The sequence below is a fragment of the Varroa jacobsoni genome, unplaced genomic scaffold (assembly GCF_002532875.2).
Source record: "Varroa jacobsoni isolate VJ856 unplaced genomic scaffold, vjacob_1.0 scaffold_953, whole genome shotgun sequence".
NCBI lineage: Eukaryota > Metazoa > Arthropoda > Arachnida > Mesostigmata > Varroidae > Varroa > Varroa jacobsoni.
Genome location: NW_019213855.1, coordinates 87929 through 110333, shown reverse-complemented (window position 1 = coordinate 110333; position 22405 = coordinate 87929). Strand labels below are relative to the sequence as shown.

The window sequence follows — 22405 nt, the reverse complement described above, 5'->3', positions numbered from 1 at the left end:
TATGATGTAAGCATTCCGACAAAAATGTGTCTGACCATTTGACAATATGAAAACGACCATGCGCGACATTTTACGGCGAAGTTGTTGAAGTCAAGATCATGCAGGCCGAGTGTATTTCGAGGGCTGTATAAAGGCATACTAAAAAAAATTCGACAAAAGTTAAGAATATTCCAACCGTAGAGGTCCCCGTGACATTTACCTCGAGCGTATCATAACAATTAACGGTAAATTCGATTGTCTCGGTGAAGCGTACATAACTACATTCACAAACGTATGCACTGTGTTAAAGGACAAGTAATTTACCCTAAAGGGTTTTTTATATCTCGGAAATATTTATTTATTTATCGTTTTTAAATTGCCATCATTGAAGTCAGCAAAGTTCTTGGATGAAGGTGAAAAGTGTTTAATGTTAGTACAGTAACTCTATCGGTAGCGTTTTTGTGTGCGAAGTCTGCTACTTTGAGGCAAGTGATGATGGCAAATAGCTAATTAAAATAAGTCGAAAAAAAAAAATATAAATATTACGCACATGTACCGTTTGTAAAATATGTACGGTGTATATTAGAGGGATAAATAAGCAAGGCTTTTCATAAGCTCCATTTATTCATGAGTGTTACGCACATATTATAGATCATTCGTCATTCATAACGCCGTAGCGTCAACTTTAACAACACTGATATAAGGTAGCCAGGAATTAATTACTGAAAATTGTCGATCGTCTCCTCCCAGTAAAAACAAACAAACTTTGCTAAGCGGTTTAGGATGCGAGCTCCCCGCCATATCTAAAAATTTTAATTAATTGATTTGCTGTTTAACTGAAATTGGTAATACAGTTGAGTGAATTCAACATGTACCGATTGATTCATGTACGGATTTATTCTGACACCATTACCTATTCTAGATAATTTATTTGAATAATCATATTTTTATCTCTCCAGAATATATTTAGCCATAACCAGCAGGAGAATAGTAACGGTAATTCTTTGCTCAGATAAGTCTGATTTGCTTTAGTAGTCAGGACTACATAGGATGAACTGCTAGGCAACTGTCAGATACACTTAGTGCCGTTGCCACTTAGCGTTCCCTTGTCTGAAAAGGTCTTGCGGAAGAGTGTAGATCCGCATACAATGCTGCTCCGGTGTTCACTACTGATTTATGTATTCGCAGATATTCGTGTAGGGCTGTAATACAGGATCCAAGAATACACTACACCTCGTTTTGTCATAACCAGCCTTTCGTCTGATGCGTTTGGACGGCGAAGCGCGCTGGATTTTCCTGTAGCGGCCTGGTCTCCATCGGGTGTGGTGATGTCATATCATATATGCAGGAAGCCTTGTCCAAGACATCTGGGAAGGGAGAGCATTTTGGAAAACGAGGCTTCAGGAATGGTGGAAGATATTTCAAGGCAGTGGCAGGAGCGGAGTCTTTGTTCGTATCCTGAAGCCGTGTGCGCGAAAGACCGAAGAATTGACGGTTGTCCAGTTCCATGAGGTAACTTGCAGGTACACATCATTTGCACTCTAGGAGTCAATGTGGTCTAAAACTATGTATAGCAAGAGAAAACTTTTATAATATCTGATTGACTGATAAAAAGAGATGTATCTGAACACTATCTATATTGTGCGGCTAGTTTTGTCCATAACGCTGTTTGAGGCAGAGACAGAACTGGCAGAGCATCAAGCCTCGTTTCGTTTTGATCTTGAGTCTGCGCCACCCCTTATTCTTCCACAATTTTAGCGGTCATGATTTGGCCCTTTTGGAACGGTATCGCCCTAGGTCCGCTACATTGTAACGGGACAGACCAGGACGTTGTCATAAAGGGGGGGATGACTTTGAGGACAGCGTCTCTATTCGCGGGTCCCGCTCTCGTGTTCACGCATGATTTACTCTAGTGAAAGAAATTCCTGCTTCTATCCGTTGCAGCTCACCCATTGCTAAACTCCAGCCGAGCATAGTCAGTGCACAGAAAGACAGGCACTTTAAAGGCTCTACATTAAGTGTTCGGTTGTTTACCGCTGTCATTGGTATATACATAAAATACTGGTAGACATGTACATCTATGCCTTCATTGTAACCTAATTTATTCTTATATTGCTTTATTATTCCTATTCAATATCCTTTGTTTGGCTGAAAAAATCTAAAATAAGCTAGAAATATTACTCTACGTGGCCTATTTTTAACTGGAAGTTACCGAAAGCTTAATAAAGCAGTCTTTGCTGGCGTGTGGATCGATTACAAAGTTCTCGAAACGTAAATTACCTGAAAAATATAAGGATCACTAAATTAAATAAAAACTCAATACAAGGTATTGCAAGTGGTATTGTAGGTTTCTTCAAGTAAACTTGAAGGGATTTATTGATAAATTTCGCATGAGTTACGATGATGCATAACTTTTTTATTGTTCTGACAAAGGCACTGAAAAATGAAGAAAGTTTTAGGTAAAGTAGAATTTCTGTGTGAATTAGCAGAATATCGTTCTCACTAAAGCATTTTCCTACGAACCTGATCTATCATATGTCATTTAGTCGACATATATATTACAATTAGCATGAGACATAATATGCAATTATACATAGCAGATCGAATCACCGTAGGCAGACGATTTTGAGGAGTATAGTGGAAAAACTGAAAATAAGCGAACTAATACGGTGTAAACATAAGGTGTAAACAGCAGGCTGCTGCCTAATCTACTAACGTAAGGAAAAGCCACACTTGAGAGAAACTTGTCTATTATATGCATTTGTCAGCTAAGTATTTTGACCAGGTTGTCTACAAGGAAAAATTGTTGCGAGACCTGGTACACTATTTCATAGAATTGTTGGCAATAAAACATCAAAAGAAAACATTGCAGACTTCAGGAGAAGCATATTGGATCTTGTTATTCAAGGTACGGGGTATTTTTCGCTCGACGTTGTGTTATAACGCTATCTGTAACGTACCGGACGAGTTTTACAAGATTTGCTTTCGAACAGATAAACAATACAATAGACTATTGGTTAGCTGCTACAATAATAAAAGCTCAGGTTGTCAATGCAAGTAGAATGTTAAGCTCTTTAGTAGGAACTCCTACCACTAGACAAGGGAAGCAAAGCAAGGATATGTTTATACTCAAGGCTAATGAGAGCTTGAAATTTTAGTAATAAATAAGATTAACATAAGAAGAAACTGTATATCTTTTATGTGTAACAGGCAAAATTAAATAAATCTTGTTTAGTGACGATGGGGAAGACAACGCATGGCCTCTAGTAGGATAAAAAGACGCGTACAGATGTTGGTTCATTCTCATTACTCAACTTACTTTGTTGCTTTTATCTCATATTTTTTATATTATCTTCTATTTATTTATCATATTATATATCTTATATTTTATACAAATGTGTGATACAATCTCCAAGTCCTCGTTTTAACGTTGTATGCCTGCTACTGCTTGATTGTACTGATATGCTAAAGATATTAATTTGACGATACGTCCTGCTTAAAAAAATCGATCTTCAAACCTTTGAGAACTATATACGTTTAATGTGTAAACCAGTATAGAATTTGCTCTTTGCTCCTATGGTGTACTTACCATTTAAATTTTAGCCGGTATTAGGACAACCCGATATTTCCAGAGGTTTGAAAGGCTATTAAGCTGTAGGGCAAACAACTGCTTTGGGAAGTTTCCCAAGCAATATGGCCGCATGCCTAACCTGCATCTCGCAATCGGCACCTATAATTTCAAGCTTTACTTCCATAGTTAAGCATTACTTTAGGCAGGTAGACCCATCACGAAACGAAGTGTATCAACACCCACCTTCGGGCGTAGACCGCCTTCTCATTGGTATCTATGTTATATATGCATGTTTTATCTACAAATATGCCAATTTTTGCTTAAAACCAATAGTAAAACAAGCATCAATTTTTTTTTCTATGAAACCTTTATTGATTCAGGTGCTACTGCACAGTCTTCACAGTGACACACAATCTGTTTAAGCTAACACTTTCATGAGGCACACCGTTTTTAACATTAGATTAGATAGAAAAAATATTTTAGACAGACCTTAAAAACTGACATCTCTATGATCTCGCATTCGTGCATTTGATTGTCATGTTTTAGTATTATCAACAATTAGCCAAATCGAAGCATTTGAGTTTGTAACTTCTCACAGTGAGTAATCTAAACTTCCAATGTATGATGGTTTATTATGTTTGGCGCAGTAGTAGACTAAGAGGGGTTATGGGAGAGAAAGTGCTGTCTTTAAATGAAAAAGCTCCAGAATCGCAAATTTGTAAATTTATAAGTAGAACAATAAACTAAACAAATATTTGGCTCTGTTATTCGCAGAAGAGTTTTAGACATCCTTAGGGTATATTTTCACACCGTATAGCTATTGCTTTGTAGCTTGTTTCTGTATTTGTAGGAAAATTCGACGATAATCCTTTTTTTTTTCCAAGTAAGAATTGAAGAGCAGAGGACATGTTCGATAAGACCACATTTGGTGCAGCAAAAAGCTAGAGGTTAGATTCAACGGCTTTAACCATAATCGACGTAATTTAGCTCAACTAGCCTGGGTGTTCTAAGAGTTTCGAGGTGAAGAAAGATTTTGTGATAATAAGGGTTGCCATCTCACATAGACAAAAATCGCCTATCTCATTCCTGAAAAGCTTTGTGAGCTCAGAGCTGCTGCGCAGGGCCATTAGCTGTCATGAAGCCCAGTTTTGTTGGCCCTAGTCACGTTTCCGCAGACGATAATGTTTCGGAGCATACAGTCACTCTTGAAACGACGTGGGTCCAAGATACTCAAAATCCTTTTCCAACCAGGAGGCTTCTAGTTGACCAAGATTGCCAAAGCTATTTGGGAACTTGTCACACGGAGTGTTTGGCCAAAATTTAGAAATGCAAAGATACTGCTCAAAGACAATAATTATGGCCTCACTAGAAAAAAAATTGACCTTAAAAGAAAAAGACATGTTTAACAAGTTTTCAAACACTATATTATATATTTGATGTGATTCGTCAAAATACTAATTCGTTAAAAAAATAAAATAGCACCAATTAATGGGGCGCAACCAACTACGCTTCTCTAAATAACGATGTTATTTTCAACATGTATAATGATGCTTTTTGGGGGTGAACAGATATCAAAAATAAAAGACATCTAATGATTTAAGATTTCTGCTGATCCCGTTGGTCAGGAGTTTAAGTCGTAAAAGGCTTTTCTCAGGCAGCTTAAATAAAGCATATCTTATACGAAGCATGTATTTTATCCTAATGTTTCCCTAAGCTTATTTGTCACGTTTGTATGCCATAATGAATGATCTCGTTATTTTAGTTCTTACAATGCGTGATAGTTTTCTATTTACATAATAAATTACTAATTGTCATAATAATAATAATGATTTAATTCGCTGATTCTCTCATTTTTACGGAAATGTATATGTATACCCTTTTGCAGATGTGTCGAACCTAGTAAATATGGCTGATAATAGCTGTGACAGGCCAATCCGTCAGGCCAGCCCGAATCGCTAGATATCACTTTAACGACGAACTGTCAAAAAAGTCAAATTATTTCTCAATACTATTTGTAAGTGGACATAGCATAAAACCTTGTCTAACATATATGTTCGTCAAAATTATCAAATTGATAATTTATTCCTTTCTATTATATAGTATTTATAACCATAATCAGGGTAAACTAATCTCCTCGGATGGCAGTTTGTCTTATAATCAAGTATCTACTGATCAGCTGTTGGCTCAACTTGGCCCCGACAGTATGGCGCCTTACTTTCTAGCGTCAGATGGCGGAATCACTTAATTCCTGATTCGAGATCCGTCCCGATATAAACCTCGCCACATCTACCTTTTACTCCGGCTTCCGTTACAGAGTCAATAGGGCAATGACCTCAAGGTCTGTCGCACCTTGCGAATAATGATACATAGCTACCTTTTTCCTACAGCATACGCGATGATAATCAATTGTGAGGACCTTACGCCGCCTCATCAACGGCGCCAGTCGGTCCCAGCACAATATAGAAAAGAAATTTGTAATAATTAGAGGAAGTACGTCAACGTAGGTAGATAAGTCGAAATAATTCTGAAGCAACGGATTTCCGCAACAAGATAAAGTAGCAGTAGCTAGGAACATCGAGGTTACTGTCGAACACTGCCAATTGAGTTTTCGAACAATAAGCGAAGGACAGGCATCATCTTGAGATCATGATAAATCTCTTACGAGTGGCGCAGTTTGATAAAAACATTTCTGCATACGCACTAAATATGAGACACCAACTATAAAAACAATACCTGTCGTTAGCACCCGATTAATTAGCATGATTTGGACCATCGTGTTATAAAAAGCCTAGTATGACCTTCTATAGTCGCTTTTATTCACGCACGCGGTTTACTATATTAACTAATTGCCGCATACCTTCGTCAACGTTTTTTTTTTTAAATTTTACAGAAAATTGCGCGTCGTTTGCTGTGTTCTATCTGCGAATTATAAATGTACATGTATCAAACATATCAGTACAGCTCAACTGAAATAACATAATTTATAAAATGTGCTTTTACACCAGATTAAAGTTAAATGTTATTTGTCCAGCAGTTGGACAGGAAGCTTATTTGTACACACGGAATTAAATAAATTCGAGAAATATCTCAATCTCATCAATTTTGAACAATTACCAATCGTTTTCATTTGCATTCTTTTGCTTCTCTGGCATTATAATGGAAATATAACTATTGTACTAAAGCATGATCTAAGGAGTGTCACCGGAGGCACTCTGCAATAATTAAAGCAATCCAGCTAATTCCGGTTATGTTTTTCTCACATTTAACTTGTACTAGTTTGCCGTATAATTCATTATAGGTAAAAGCGCTAACTGATTGGAACAGGAATGGTTATTAGAGTACAACGGCTGGGTTATATCTATCGAAGATGTCATCATTATGTAACGCAACCAACCTTCGTCATTTAGACATCATCGCATTTTGTTGCCCCGTGTTTCGGATATCTGCATTGGAACTACACTACATAACAAATTTGCCCACGAAAACGATATCTTTAGCGCAGGTACCGTCTCCCCCACCCAAAGAATGGACTAGGGTACCTCACTACCCTGTTCTGTTTCTGCGCAACATTACTAGTCATGATAATAATAATAATAATAGTAATATCAGGAGTACTCTTTCTCGCATAATAGATAGCAGGTTGAACTGGACATTCTCCTAAAGGACTTATTGGCTATCCAGCCCAAGATCCTTGACGAAGACCAATAGCTGCTATAAGCTGCGGTGAAAGTACCACCGACCATAAACGCCTTCATACATGAAGCGCGATGGATAGCTGGCTGTTTGCCCATTTATATTGTTCGGTCTAAATGCGTCTAGATGCCATATTAGGTATAACAAGACTGACCCTGCAGGCAGGCATTCGATTTAACTTCTTCAGAGATGGACGAGTTAGCACCAAATTGATGTGCTGCAATGGAATCGTCCGGATCATGTGGATTGACCCATGTCTAGTGGCTCTTATTGTTTTTATAAACTACTCTACACTAAAGTGATTCAGGTGACATTTGTGAACTAACGAGCGCACGAAATAGAAATGAGAAAACGAAAACTCATGAGACATTTCTCTAAATTAACTAAGTTAATTTTTATGGTAACAGTCTCGATTTATTTGGTCATATTCGTCGAGCCCATGTCTTTAATTCAGGGTCGTATAGATCGAGATGATTATTTAGGTGAAAAGGCTTGTTTGTGTTTATTTACTGACGCGAAAGCGTTAGTATAGTATTAAAATACCGAAAAAGTTCAACTCGTCACGTCATGCTCCTCTGACAAGCTTCTTAAATTTTGATTAATTGCTATTTTTATTTAGCTATTCACCAAATATCAAATCGTTGGCGGTACTCCTATCGAAGGTACGTATGCGCATATTTTAAACACCACTTCATCATGAAAGCTCGAGACACTCTCGAAATACTGCCATGCACGTGTCTATGTGCTTGTAGGAGGACGGATCCTAAGTGCGCCCGAAGAACGAGTGCACGGTAATGCCCGTCAACAACTCATTAGGTTTCGTTACCTCAAGACCACTGTCTGATCAGGTCTTGCCAGCATTATATGCACCCGTTCTTCATGACTATGATTCTTAGCAGTCTCCAATGAGCCTACACCAATCCATAATGTGTGTCCTTTTCACAGGTCCTCTTCATGCTAGTGCTGCATATGCTGGCAGATCCTTTACTTAACGATATACGACACAAAGCCGTACATATAACTAGCTAACATAAAGAAATGAGTCGGAGGGCAACATAGAATGGTGGTAATTGCGCGTACTCACACAATCAAATTATAGCAGTTTGTCAGACGTAGAAACAACCAATGAGTAAAAGTCAACGAAACATTGACGTTTTCCCGAACGTCTTGAAGGTCATAATAGCCGTAGGGATATGGGCCAGGACCGACTGGCCATAAAAATTCTCCTTCCCCTGAGACAGATAAGGATTCCCAGCAATAAAGATAGTTCTGCTTGGAACACATTTTCTGCTACCATTTAGCGGGGTTCTGCAGAAGTGTTTACATAGCTTAGTACGTCCATGAACTAAGGTCTGCCAGAAGTATTAACTATGGTTATCATAAATGAATAGCGAAATTTCGCCGCATTCTCTAATGTATTTCATGTGTACAAATACAGTTGTTTTCAAGCAGACATGCCAACATACTATCGATATATTACTTACGTGTCATAGAAAACCGGAGTTCTGTTACAACCAGATATTTGGAACCTTTCCACGTCAGCTAACACAGTTACATGAAGTGGCGTGATTCACGGTGTCGGAATGACACAATCACATGTTGCAAACGCGCTTTCTGATACAATAGATTCTCCTTAAGCCAATACAAATAGGCTGTGTTTCCTCCATTAAGATAGATCACATCAAATATTCTATTTGGTATGCTAACTAACATCATGTACAGCTCTTTCCTGCATGAACGTACCGGTCAGTCATGAATCCGTTCGAACATTCAGGTCGCGTCCTGTTCCTCGTGCTAATCTAGGTTTTTGGGCAGTAACTGACAAATAGTAGAAAATATTGCCGAGAGTAGCCATGATCGGTTCTATTGTTACGAAATAGGTCAGGCTAACTGCATATGTAATGCCAATTGGCCTTATCATCGAAGCGGTCCTAACGTGATTTTTCGCGTGATGATCGTGATGATCTGACCGCTCACAATTGACTGTCGCTGTTTCAGTCATACAGCTCATGTATGATTGAACCAGCGACAGCAGATTGAAACCCGAAATGTATTAACGTTTGTTTGGTGCTCTATAAAGCTTAGAGAAATAGTGAGCGCTAGGAAGAAACCGTAATATGTGAAGCTCGTAGTGCCAAAATCCTGATTTAGTTTTTTTTAGCCATAATATTGCTTGCTTCTTAAAGAATGAAAATAACTATTACTCTGCGTGTATCTATGTGGTCTGTAGAGTAAATTTCTCACTTGTAGGTTTCTGCCTCTTAAAGCAGCGCACAACCTTTGTTTAGCCTCGTCTAGCAGCCTGTTTCAAATGATTAGAGTTCTTCCAAGATAAAATTACCTTTGATGCCCATTTTCTAATTCGGTACTTCGTTGGACATACTGTTTCCGTTGAACTCAGACCAAAGCAACGAAAAATACCGTACCGTACACTGGGCTCTTTTATTTCAAACAGCCAGGGATAAACTGTAAAGCTAAAAGGTAATATTAACTGCTTTCATACCTGTAGACCTGTTACACGTTTGAATGCTCTGAGAAGCACAAAAGCCTTTTTCACGGAAGAGTATTATTGATGGCTAACTTCTTTTAGCGAGCATTTAATGTCCTGTATTTGGATATAGTGTTTACATAGAAACAACTGTATCTGAATATTGCTGCTTGAGCATGCACATACTCCGCTGATTTGGCGGCATATAATTCAAATATCCATGTTTACATCATAGATGCAATAGATATGTCGAAACAAATTGTGGCCGATTTACTTTATTTATTATAGATTTTTTAGGGTAAATGTATTACATAGTTAGCGGTAACGGCACTCGCTTATAACACTTTATCTACGATAGATAAATAAAAATGAATGTTTAAAAAGTGCCCCGCTATACGTTCGACGAAGAAGAAATACAGAGAGTTGAAAAAGTATCGCAATTTTTTTCTGACATAAACAGCTTAAATCTGCAAACACCGAGAACAGTATCTTTCAAAATTACTGGATTGAGTCTAAAGAATTCATTTATAAGACTAGCCCACTTCTAAACATCATATTTGACGAACTTTGATAATACGTGGTTTTGAAATCATTGTACAAAGGTAATAAACAACTATGTTAAAACTACAGCATCCTTTAAGCACAATAATGTTTTCAAAAGGATTTAATCCTACTCAAAGTCTAATAATAAATATACTGTTACGTGATATATTTGGGTTAAAATAATGTCGTTCCAATGCAACTCTAAATATGTCCTGCTACTTTGCAACATGGACAATAATGGATAACAATAATATTAATAACAACTTAAAAAGTGTTGCAAGTTTTTTTTTATTAAGCTGTAGAGTGCTAAGTCTTTTTTTGAACACTCTGTTTTCTACATATTTATTTATAACGCTGTTTTTTTTTGTCGGAGGAGAATCTTCAAGTTTTGCCTCTTACAAGTTAAAAATTGAACTCCTGTTCTTTTCATTACGTCTGACATAATTTTTCGTTGTTCGTCCCTAGATCCAGTAATTCTACGCTTTCTCAACCTCAAAAAAATCTCGCGGGAATTCTCAGTTGAAAATTTAATCAGTGAAAAGGGACTGCTCTTCGCCCTCGCTCCCTTTATCCTGTCTATCCCGCTGTCTCTCTCTCTTGTCCTCTCTGGGTTTCTGCCAGCCGGTTGGCAATGGGGCCTCTCCTTCACAGCGACACCGCCCAGCTCAATAGTATTTCTCTCGAGAAGACGGTAGAATCTTTGGCCCCCTAAAAGCGAAGCAAAAAACATGTGAGAGCGTTCCCGATGGCGCTATTGCTGCTTTACTTCTGATAGCATTTCGGCGATAAGGCGAATATATTCCACTTGCATAACCGATAAGACGTTCAGCTCTAACTTCAGGGCTCGAGGCGTTATTTTATTCAATGCGGGCCGGAACGGTTCCTTTGCCCTGTGAGGAGCTCGCGTGTAATGAAATGTTGGAGAATCTTGTGCGTTCGTTTCGTGGCCGGCTTAAGCTATTCGTCTATTCGCTGAAAAACATTGGCAGCAACAAAGTAATACAAATATCAATTTGTTTTGAATTAACTATTATTAGATCAATATTTCCAAACACATTTCCCACTGTCTTCGTCGTGCACTGAACAGCTTAAGACGGCGGAAAATAGATATTGTGGGTGACTTAACCAAAGATACTGCTGATGGGCTGAGTTATTGGCGGCAGAGATTGCTTGAGATATGAGCTACTAATATGAGACTCGCCTTGACTGAACTGAATAATTTCCAAACACCAAGCCGTCATAGCATAACAAAAAGATGGCTTTGACCATGCAGAAGATTGGGGCTCGTTATTCAGAGTCTTGCGAGAGAAGTCTCCCTAAAATACTTCGATACGCTAAAGATATTTTGGATCCTCAAGAAAAGCGGTGAGAAAAGCGTAGATTACATGCAGTGTGGCAATGGAGTGGGTCTTAACGAAGTTGTCTAAATCCTTTGAGATGCAAGCTCGGTCTGTAAGATCACGCTCAGTACCACCCGATGTCCGCACTTTCTCCATAGGTAATCTACCCTGCGCTCAGCAGCGACAGACGCAAGACGTCGACAGAGACACAACGTCGCTATTGATGCCAGCTACTGATCGACGTATTTTAACGAGTATGTCAACTCTGTACAATCTCGAATAACATGCTCGTTGTCAAGCTGTTGTTATGATGCGATCCGCTAAGCGTCATGATGACTCGAGTGCAATACTACACGGATATCAAACAAGATATAATGCCACGATAACAAAGCCATTAAATAGTCAGGATCTCTGATACTACACTACGGCAGACTATGCTCATCGCTTGTGGCTATTTTTACTGTATTAACAAATCCTCGAAATAACCTCGCGTACCAAAAAACTTGCCCCTAGTAGAAGTCTAGCTGGGGTAGAGCCTGTTGAATTTAGCTGAAGTTTATTTAGCAAACCTGCGGAACAGGCCATAAGGCAACACTAAAATTTGACCTAGCGATAGTTGCATGTTATCATAACAATGCACCCGTAGAGATGCGCCTTAGTCACACGGACAACGCAAGTAGGGGGCTTCTTTCCCACTGCATTATGGGTAAACGGCCGTATGCTGTAATTACTGCACTCTCCAACCTCCAATGAGTAAAGCGCACATTATTAATGGATTGCGTGTCCAACATCGATGTTTTCTACCAGAACGCAACTTTATCTGAGTGCGCTGGAACGCTGTTGGACGCGCTTTCCTTTCATCTTAATAGAACTCTTCTATTAGATGATCGTTTACAGCAGCCATACTCTGGCTGGGGTTAGATCCGTATTCAAAAAAGACCTGCCCAACTAATGGCACCGTCAAGGAGCTAGGAGATCGTCAACTAAGCTGTACAAAATTTGCGGCTTTGTACAAGGCCAAGCCTGAAGGGGCAAGGATGTTTTAAAGCTCACAAAAGTTATAGTAATTAGGAGACTATTTAAAGTTGCTTCAATGCCCCGTTCCAAGGTTTTGTTTAGACAAACGGTATCACTACAAAGGAGAAGTACCAAGCCATTCATAAAGGAACCGTCCAGTAATTATACTAATATAGACGTTGGCGTTGTCTCTATAATAACAAAAATAATTAAGATGCTCACTTTTGTTATAATAAAATTGTTTTTTCTCTAAATAAATGAGAATAATCGTGAACGAAACTATGTTACCCTAATGGGTAGAATTGTAAGCCCTCCACTTTAAAGCGAGTCTATTCACTGTGGCAATTCTGCAATCCTTCATTGGCCACGCCATAGGCGGACGACGCTTTTAGTTTCAATTCTCAGTGACACGACCCCGCGAAGTCAACCTCCGACCAGGTGATGACCGAGTTCAGGTGGTGCGAGGAGGTGCGAAAAGGAAGCGGAAACAAAGGAAGACAGCAAAAGAAAAATGGAATTTGGAATTGTCGAATAGAGCAATCGAATAGAAAATTTCGAGCCAATTTGAAGATTCCACAAAAGAGCAAAACCGGACTTCAGTGACTAGCGTACTTCTGTCGTATTGTATTATTAAATCGACATCTTCTGACAAACGTCTTTGGAATGTCAAGAATTTTCAATTGTCTTTCTCTTGGTTCCGAGCTGTTTTGGGGCATTCGCTTTGCATTCTTGGCCATCAACCACCAGCATTAAAAATTATATAATCTACGTAGTCCTATCCGTAAGCTGAACGAGAAGGCCCATCTGTTCTGTATCAGTCTTATGCCAAATTCATAACAGCTATAAAATAGTGCACTTATGTAGTGGATACTTAGAGCGTGTCATCTATAACTTGTTAAGTCGCCGCGGCTCTAACTTCCGGGCGAAGCAGCCCAATTACTGTAAAAATGGTCAAGACACAGTTCTCGATTTGCTTTTTGCATCTATACATACGGGCACACGTATGAATAGTACACTTAATGTTTTGTGAAGTTTATAGAATACTTCTCTGACTTGTTGTTGGTAGCTGTTGTAGAAGTTTTCCATTTGGTTAGTAATTTTACCGTATTATATGCCACGACAGCCGGCGTACTGTTTAGCGTAATACCTTTGGCATTCACTTGGGCTTGGCACACAAAACACATACCCTGTTGCTAGTGCCCCGTATAAATTTCCAAGTGGTCAATACCCCCTGAGGTAGTTGCATAGCGGTAACAGACTGTCGCTGATGTGAAGTCGAGATAGTAGAAATGGTGGAGCGAGAACGCCTAACGATGCCCTGAGGCAGTGTCCCCCTAACTCCCGGCTCCCCGATTCATGCGTTGTCGGTTGTTTGCTTGGGACTACTTCGTCTACCCTTTACGCAAGGTTTTTTCTGCATAGCAATTCCTATTTAAGGCCTATAACAAGGTAAGTGTATTCAGAGATGTTGATTTAGTGTAAAACAGAAACATGGTCAATCATTTCTTTGGACTTTCTGCGTTTCGTTCGAATAAAGTAGGCCGTTACCGTGGTTTTACTAACACTCAAATATAACAACTCAACTAAAAGAAAAATCAAAAATTGCAAAATATACATAGCGATATATCGGTACTATGTCATTCCATTCGTGTGAGAAGAACAGCTATCTTCGTGCGTCTTCCGCATAACATAAGTGCCAGCAAAAACATATTGATTCCTACGACTTGTTGCTGTGAATATTTTATTGTAAGCACAGACTGTAGAAACAAGCTAGAGGTATGTATCAACATTTCAAATGTGGCGTGTATTTGAAAAAGTACAACGAAAGCTATAGCACGTTTACTTGTTGACAGTTCAATATAACCTGTGATCAGCGTACCTAGTGCTCGAATAGCAAGACGCACTTGGATGCAGCTGTTTTCAATTAAGTTATGTAATTCACATTTCTTCATCAAGTTATTTGAACTTCTGTTGGATGGCCCAAAGTGTGCTCTATCTGCGCGTGACCGCGCCGTGTGGGAAAAATGTGGTTCTGGAAAGGTGGGATAGATCAGCCAGGAAGTTCTGCGTGCAAAGGTAGGGTCAAAACAATTTCAGTTTGAGTAGTTGTACATAAGCTATTCATATCAGGACATGGTATATGTGTTTCTGGAATTTCAGCAACTTCTTGCGAGCTGGTCATTGATATGTTAATACATGCTTTGCAATAGCAACTTTCGAGAAAGTTGTTCGATTGGTCTATATATTAGGCATAAAAGGATAGTCATCAGCATAAATAAAAAAAACATTTCAAGTTTGTTATTTTGATCTATTTTATTAACGAATGCCACAACCAAATGTATCATTTTGAGATTAGATCTATTTTAACCCATGGACTATGATCAGCATTTCAATAAATCTAAAGTTAATATTTGTAATATAGGCTTCCTTGGCTAAAAAAAGATCGTAATGTAGTCGCTATAAGTAATTTAGAAGTTACGTAACTTCACGCGATCCCGTTGCTTATAGCAAAATCGAATATACACTAGTCGATTCTACAGAATCGACCAGCTCCATACAACGCATAGTGTCTTCAAAAAAAAAAAAGAATATATAAATATTCCATTTAAATCTGTGATGCCATTCGCTTCAAACAGTCTCGAAAAACTGAAGGTTATCGTAACGAAATTAAATCTGGGGATTCGGTTTTTCTAAACCAATTTTTCTGCGAGCTCCATGGACGTTCGGAAAGGACTCTAGCATGAAAATTGCTTTTTCCGATCCGAAATATATTTCGCAAAGCGGGACTGTCTCCTAATTAGTTACAATATAAGTATAACTTTTTATATTCAGGATTTAGACCTCCTATGCAAGCAGATATATGTATAAACATAGAGATTCTATCACTTCCAGACTCGCCTTGCGTAACATAGAATAAAGGTAGATTTTTTGCGACTCCCCGTTTCCCTTTATGAATTCACTTCATCCATAACACGTTCCAGCACTCTCTTTATCGTTGTACTTCCGCGCGTCACGGCCGCTCTGCACACAGCAACAAAGAGCTTACCCACATACTTAAACATTCATACATTCACTTTTTTTTTCCCTATTCCGATTTTTTTTCTACCCGTTATAAAAGCACGCTCTATGCAGTGGTATGTGCATACACTCAAGCGCACTGTCTTCTATACAAACAGAAGGGGATTCTCCAATCTTTTGCCTAATGCATCTTGTTGCTTCTATTAGCGCTGTTTCTGCTTGCTTGAGTCGTCCAGATTTCCGGATATTCTAGCCAATTGGCCGAATTAGAACTCTCAATTCTGCTTCTAATTGTGCAGCCCTTCAACGCCTTACTTAAAGCCGATTGGAAAATTGACCACGGTTAAAGCATGCCAAGTGGTAATCGAAGTGTGTGCCCTGCGTAAAATGTCGCAAACAAAATAGCTTTCTTCAACTTCTGTAATAGTAGTCGTTCTTGAAGCAGATGATCTAGAACGCAAAAAAAACATTTCGTTGTCTCCTTGTGGTCGAATCTAGCCCCAAGTCCAAGGACATCTCGTTTATACAGCCAAAAACCGCCAAGGACGACACTGGTGCCTAGTTAAGTTGTGAGAACAGACTAATACAACGATAAGAGAACTATTGATGATTTTAATGCTAAGGTCAATTAAACCCTTTTTTTGCGTCAATTGTTGTTACTATCCTAAATTTCATATTAATTGATTAAGTGCATTTTGACCGATTTTTCGCTAATAATACTCAAGGAATCGTCCGTGCACCACCAAGCACCAGACGTATAGTAGATTTTGGTAATGTAGTAACACGTAATTCTAAGATAACTTTTGGTGTGTTTTTTGTCAGTTACAAGAAACTAAGTTAAAATTGTTTAGCGCAATTATCTACTATGGCTTAACCTTTAATATTAACTTTAATAGCTTTACATTAGAAGGTTAAAAGCCTCCTATATATATAGTTTTCGGTTTATAGGAATCGGTGATTGAATTCTGTGGGAAGGCCACAATTTTGCTGAACTAGATACTTTTACATTCAAATAATGGCGCTGCCTAATAGCATTAATAATAAATGCTACAGATCTTCTATGTACATGATTATTTCAAATACATAACCTAGTAGCACCCTGCTGGAGCCAGTTTACTAACATGTACAAATATTTAAAGTAGGTCACTATTGGGTGACTACACCAGAGCATTAGTATATAAATTCTTACCCATTAACTAGTTACCATTTTTACAAATGCAATAGATAAAATGCAGCAACATTTGTTCTAACTACGCATACCTCCTGCGAAAATTATATATACTTGCCCAAATAAGAAAAATCTCTACGTACATATCGTATATATTTCCCGAAAATGTTTTAACGATTAAAGTTAAATATCGTTGGTGTTTAGGATGGCACTCGATGACGCGTTTGATTTTCAACAAAACCTGCTATGCTAGGCTTGGCCTTATCCAGGGTTCTATAAAGAGCAAACCTTTCGTGGGTCATCATCCTTCAATAATGAGGTGCTGAACGTACCGGAGTTGATCATTTCGCATTCGCTTAGCATCAGCATTAGGCGAATACGGGCTTTCTTGACTGAGCCGTGATGCTGCTCTAATCCAGCATTGATTTTTTTCCCAGCATTTTGAATAGAATAGAGACTACTTTACATGTTATATCCACATCAGTTTCACTCTCACCTTTATAATTCCGTTTGTGACGATGGAAGACAGCCGTGTCTCTGAATCTTTGCGCTCCTCTGCCAAAGAGCTAAGCGGCGCTCCATTTAGCTTGTAGAGCCGGAGACTTGATGCTTATACAAAGACCGCGAAGACCGATGTGCTGCTTAAAAAATCCTTGATAATCATGCCTTTAGAAACCTCCATGCAGAACCCCTGTTTAGTAGATAACCTTTACCTCTGAAAGACCGATCGGAGAAGAAAATTTATTGGATTTACCGAGTTGTTTGGGTCACTAGAGCGGTCTTGTTTAGCTTTGCACCGGGGTATCCCGTCAAAGAACACAAATTTGTTCACTAGTGCTTTCATCCTCGTATGCGATATACCCATTCTTAACTATCAAGGTTTTTAACTCGCCGTTTGATAGTTGTATTTGTATAACTGTGAGAGATTCTCTGCGGCTTTGCGAGCGCTTGTGAGATACTTGTTTCTGGATAAGTAATATTGCTTGGATTCTCCGTTACGTATTGCACTGGATGTGTTCGCAAAATGTATTGTACCCAAATTGCCGACCTGTAGCTATAATAATACACCCGATGAGCAAATATGTCAAACATAGCCGTACTAAATCTAACGTAAAGCATCTGACCATTAGGAATTTTTGTTTATGGTATTTATAAAATAGCAAGCTTATTCGACAGAACAGTTGTTTTCTTCAGTGGGTCCCAAGCTAAACATACCATCAACAAAAAACATCCCATACGTTTATTTATAATGTATTTTTTAATGAAATAAACTTTACGCATACTTAATCTTCTTTTGTATTTCACTGAATTTCCGAAATAAACAATTCGCTATTTTTTTTTCTGCTTTTCCCAGTCCTATTTATACAACTAAGAAACTCCTCGCGTTGCAGTGAGAATTTTCAAATTTTTAAGATCATTCAACTTTTTCCTTTTTGGTAAAAAGTGGTTGCGAAATCACAAAATATCATTAGAAATCGCTTTATGTAACATTGAATGCGATAAAAGCTGCCTGATGTTTGAAAAACTTCAATCATATGTTTACGTTACATGTAGCCTAGCTTTAGGACAAAAAATAATCATAACAAAGCCCAAGAGGAAGAGCCTACCGATTAACGAGTATTCGTATGAAAAAAGATATTCTTAAAAAAGGGGCTTATTATTACCGACTCCTTTCCATGTTTCGCCTATATATGCCGTTTATTTCGCCTGATACGGTTTTTAATTCACCCCAAAAGAAGGACACGCATTTTTAGTATACTTATACATTTTTTGGCCCATCTTGCCGCGATTGTAGTCGGTTTCTACTGTAAGGCTATTTCTTTAAACTACAAGCCCAAACGACAGGCCTTAAGATCGCTTTTTTCAGGGATTACTAACCAAGCAGCGTTCCTTGGCTAAACCGGGAGTAGACAGCACTTAACGTTCATTAAATAGTGCCATCCAGCACCATGCCAAAACGACAGCGTATTTAAGATATTTGTTGCAAACTTTTATAAATCATAGAGATGGTAAGACCCAATAGTGTAACCAAGGAAAGAAACATGTCCGGTTTTGTTTTGGCACACTGGTTTTTCGATGCAGACTCCCCGCGAATACGCATACGAAACATGACCCATTTCATTCATATTCATAAAATGTATGAATAGGTTTTCCACTTACCATAAGCTATTACGTACATAATTATCATTTTGCCTTTCAAGATTTTGGCGTGTCGTGGGCTCGTCAAGTTTGGAGTGTTTGATGAGCGCAATAGAAGCCAGCGACAAGTGGGACGAAGAAGACGCTATCGAAATAGTGCCATATCTGATTCCAGAGTTAGAGAGGATGGCACCTCGACGAAACCTCGGAAACGAGATCCAAGAGCCTGACTCTCCTCAGAGGACTTTTTGATGAAGGAAGCAAAAATGGTAAAAAATTCTAATGTAGTATTAAATTGATTTACATAATCACACATTCTAATATAACGTCAAGCAAAGAACGCTTTACAAAAACTCGTGATAATGATGGCTACTATTATTGTTATTAGATGTTAAAATTCACGAGATCTACCTCAAGATTTTAGAGTAACCGTATGACTATCATTGAGCTACTGGGAATAGTTAATATATATGAAGTGAACCATAAATCGTCGCCTAGTCTGGAAAAAGTCCCTGAGATGTGTCCACACCACATCGCTTGAAGTAGTAATAGATCACAAATTATTGCAATAAAAAACACATTTATCTGTGCGACATAGCATCTGCTGCAATTTAATACCATTCCTGTAATTTCTTCTTATAGTATCATAGCGTAAGTGAAGATCCGAAATTTAGTAGCTACAACAACGATCACTATGACTATTCAAATAGTTATATTGACTAATATGAGAATACCCTCTAATACACCTAGAAACTATACTAAGGTGTCACCGTTACAAATGTGTAACATAATTCAATCAGCCTTTCGTTGAGAGAATTGGCGTATCTCCTGCTACCGTTACACATGTGAAATGGCCTTCAAAAGCTTTTTGTTTGTTGACAAATGTTGTTTAGAGACTATTGACCTACGCTGCGTGCAGTTTTCTTAACGTAGGTTTCTACTTTTATATGTATTGAGCCTTCACTAAACCCTGTGTATTGTTAGAGGTAATAGAACGAACCCGAAAATTTTTTAGAGAAGGAAAGTTAAATTCCTTAAAAAGATGTATATTTTATACCGCCATTGACCATTGATGGACAAAGTAGCAACTGACACTTATAGCTTTTACTCTTGCAACCTTACTTCGTTAGCCTCCTTAGATAATCGTAATTTACCATGAAACGCGCGTACCAGATGGGTCAAACAAATTTTTGTTTTAATATTAATATAAATTGTTTTAAACCACACAAATAGAGTAGAAACTATTACGTTCTAAAAGTTTAGTGGAACATACAACGTGAGCTTTGCCTCGTGCTTTATCTGTTTTATTAGTCGCCCTATGCAACTAATGCAACGGAGCCGCCGATTTCGGATCTCATCGAAAAAATACCAGTAATCCACTTTCTAAGGTTCCAGGATCGTACGCAGGAACGTTAAGCTTTATCAATATGCCAAAGGAGTAAGAAGTTAGTGATTTAATAGCTGTTCAATAACAAAATGTGGAAAAAGACATCTACATGTCAGTTCTAATACATTTGCTATTCAGTGTGTATGATAAAAAAAGGATCTTGAACAGAGGACATAACTATATTAAAGATAAAAAGATGGCAGTTGCTATCTCACATTACTTACCGAGATATATTGATGCTTATCACTAATATTTTATTTAGCCTTATGTAAGTACAAGAAGATTACTAAAAGATAATTTCTTAAACTGGTCTGCTATTGGTTTAAATTTTGTTTACAGGCAGTAGCGATGCCATTTCGGTGCTCCAGGATGCCTTCCTGTGCCGCATTCACATCATCAACTAGCTGTCTATCTTCTCCTTAGTATGGAACTTGATATATTAATCTGAAATGTATCTTCACATTTCACATAGAAAAAACAATTGAACTTATTGGCCCAAAAGTTGACGTATAAAGGGGACATAGTGGCAAAGGTGCATTTACAGAAAATAGAAATATAGAGTTTGTTAGATATTATTCTTCGTCGTTAAATCATGTGATTCTTTCGGGTTATCCACTACGATAATTTAGTGCTACTTCAAAACGACGAAATACATCATGAATCACAGATAACATATCATGTGAATCCGCAGTAAAGTTTCTTTAACATCCGGATTATGATCCTGATTTATATTTGCAATTGCCCAGTACAGTGTCGACTTCTATTTTTTTTTATATTCTATTATATTCATGTATGGTTTGCATATATACGCGTATAGTCATAGCTAGTTCTAGAAGTTAGTTATGGTTATATAAAGAGCTGTACACAGTAATTCACTTAAATTCTCTGGCACGAAATCAATGATTTAAGGAATATCAAGGATAAGATGCAGAGCGGTTACACCTTATAAAATGATGATCCGGTTAGCAATAGACTTTACAATTATGCAACCCATGCCGTAATTTATACAAAGATTAATTCAAACGTGCCTTGCTTCTATCCTATTATAAAGAAGGGGAGCACTAGATGATAACACCATTGAATAAATTGCGTTATCTGATGGAAATGGACCTTTTAACATTTACGTACTATAAACATACATTTATCATCATAGGCTATCATGGTAATCGATTGGCATAATTCATATCGTGACTGAACTGCTTACTATTACTTACTGTCAATGTATTCGAAAGGCCTAAGACTGAAGATTGCTTTTCAGAAACTGTACAAAGAAGGTTTCGGAAGGACTATTACGGTATAATGATATAACTAATCGGCAAAGGAGCTTGTATGATCAAGAGTCTCTAAAAGGGTAAAGTTATGCTGGAGCAAGAGGGTCAATTGGAGTGACACCTCCTTCAAGCGCCAGTATTGGAACTGTAATTTCAATGCAAAATGTCCGTGTACAACAAGCTTTGTATTACTCGACGCAGTGAAAACCGTTTTATCCAAAATGTATTTTATCTAAAGGCTGATTGGAAAAATACGTCCACTTATGAAGGTACATATCATCTTAGATATTTATTTAACAAATTAACTTTCTATTTACATGGTATAGAATTTTTGTGACGGGTCGCGTAACTTCACAGGCACTCTAACGGTTTGAACAAGCTGTAAATGATTGCACCAGGCGCTATTATGTATAGACTTCACACTGTGTAACATTGTACAAGGTCACCAAACCTTTTCCTTAGGGCTGACAGATTAGTGCACTTAGGATGACCTATAGGTATTTCCCACCCAGAACAGAACTTATAAACTCAAGGTCGTTTGATATTGCATTCGACGATCCAAATTAACAGAAATTACTAGTAATAAATTACTAAGGGAATCAAATCGATACGCAACTCAATCTCAACTTTGTGAGAACAAATTCCAACGTTCATTAGCTTGCCAAATCTGTGAACTTAAAAGTTCGTAATAGATCACACAACTCTAGATAAGGATACGTCGAAGCTTGTAATACAAACAAAAATAAACAAAGTAATTTATTTTTTATATATTGCCAAAAACTGCTCATCGA

General features: G+C 38.0%; 2 long non-coding RNA genes across 2 annotated transcripts; one reads left to right on the top strand and one right to left on the bottom strand.

The window, feature by feature from the left end:
* Positions 1 to 580: 580 nt before the first annotated feature.
* On the bottom strand, positions 581 to 9887 carry LOC111265313 (uncharacterized). Its single transcript, XR_002683378.2, has 2 exons — positions 9747 to 9887; positions 581 to 1543 (listed from the first exon to the last, which is right to left on the bottom strand). It is a non-coding gene; the product is annotated as an uncharacterized LOC111265313 (long non-coding RNA).
* A 4689-nt stretch (positions 9888 to 14576) lies between these two features.
* On the top strand, positions 14577 to 21658 carry LOC111265311 (uncharacterized). Its single transcript, XR_002683374.2, has 3 exons — positions 14577 to 14707; positions 19019 to 19225; positions 20683 to 21658. It is a non-coding gene; the product is annotated as an uncharacterized LOC111265311 (long non-coding RNA).
* The last annotated feature ends 747 nt before the right edge of the window (positions 21659 to 22405 follow it).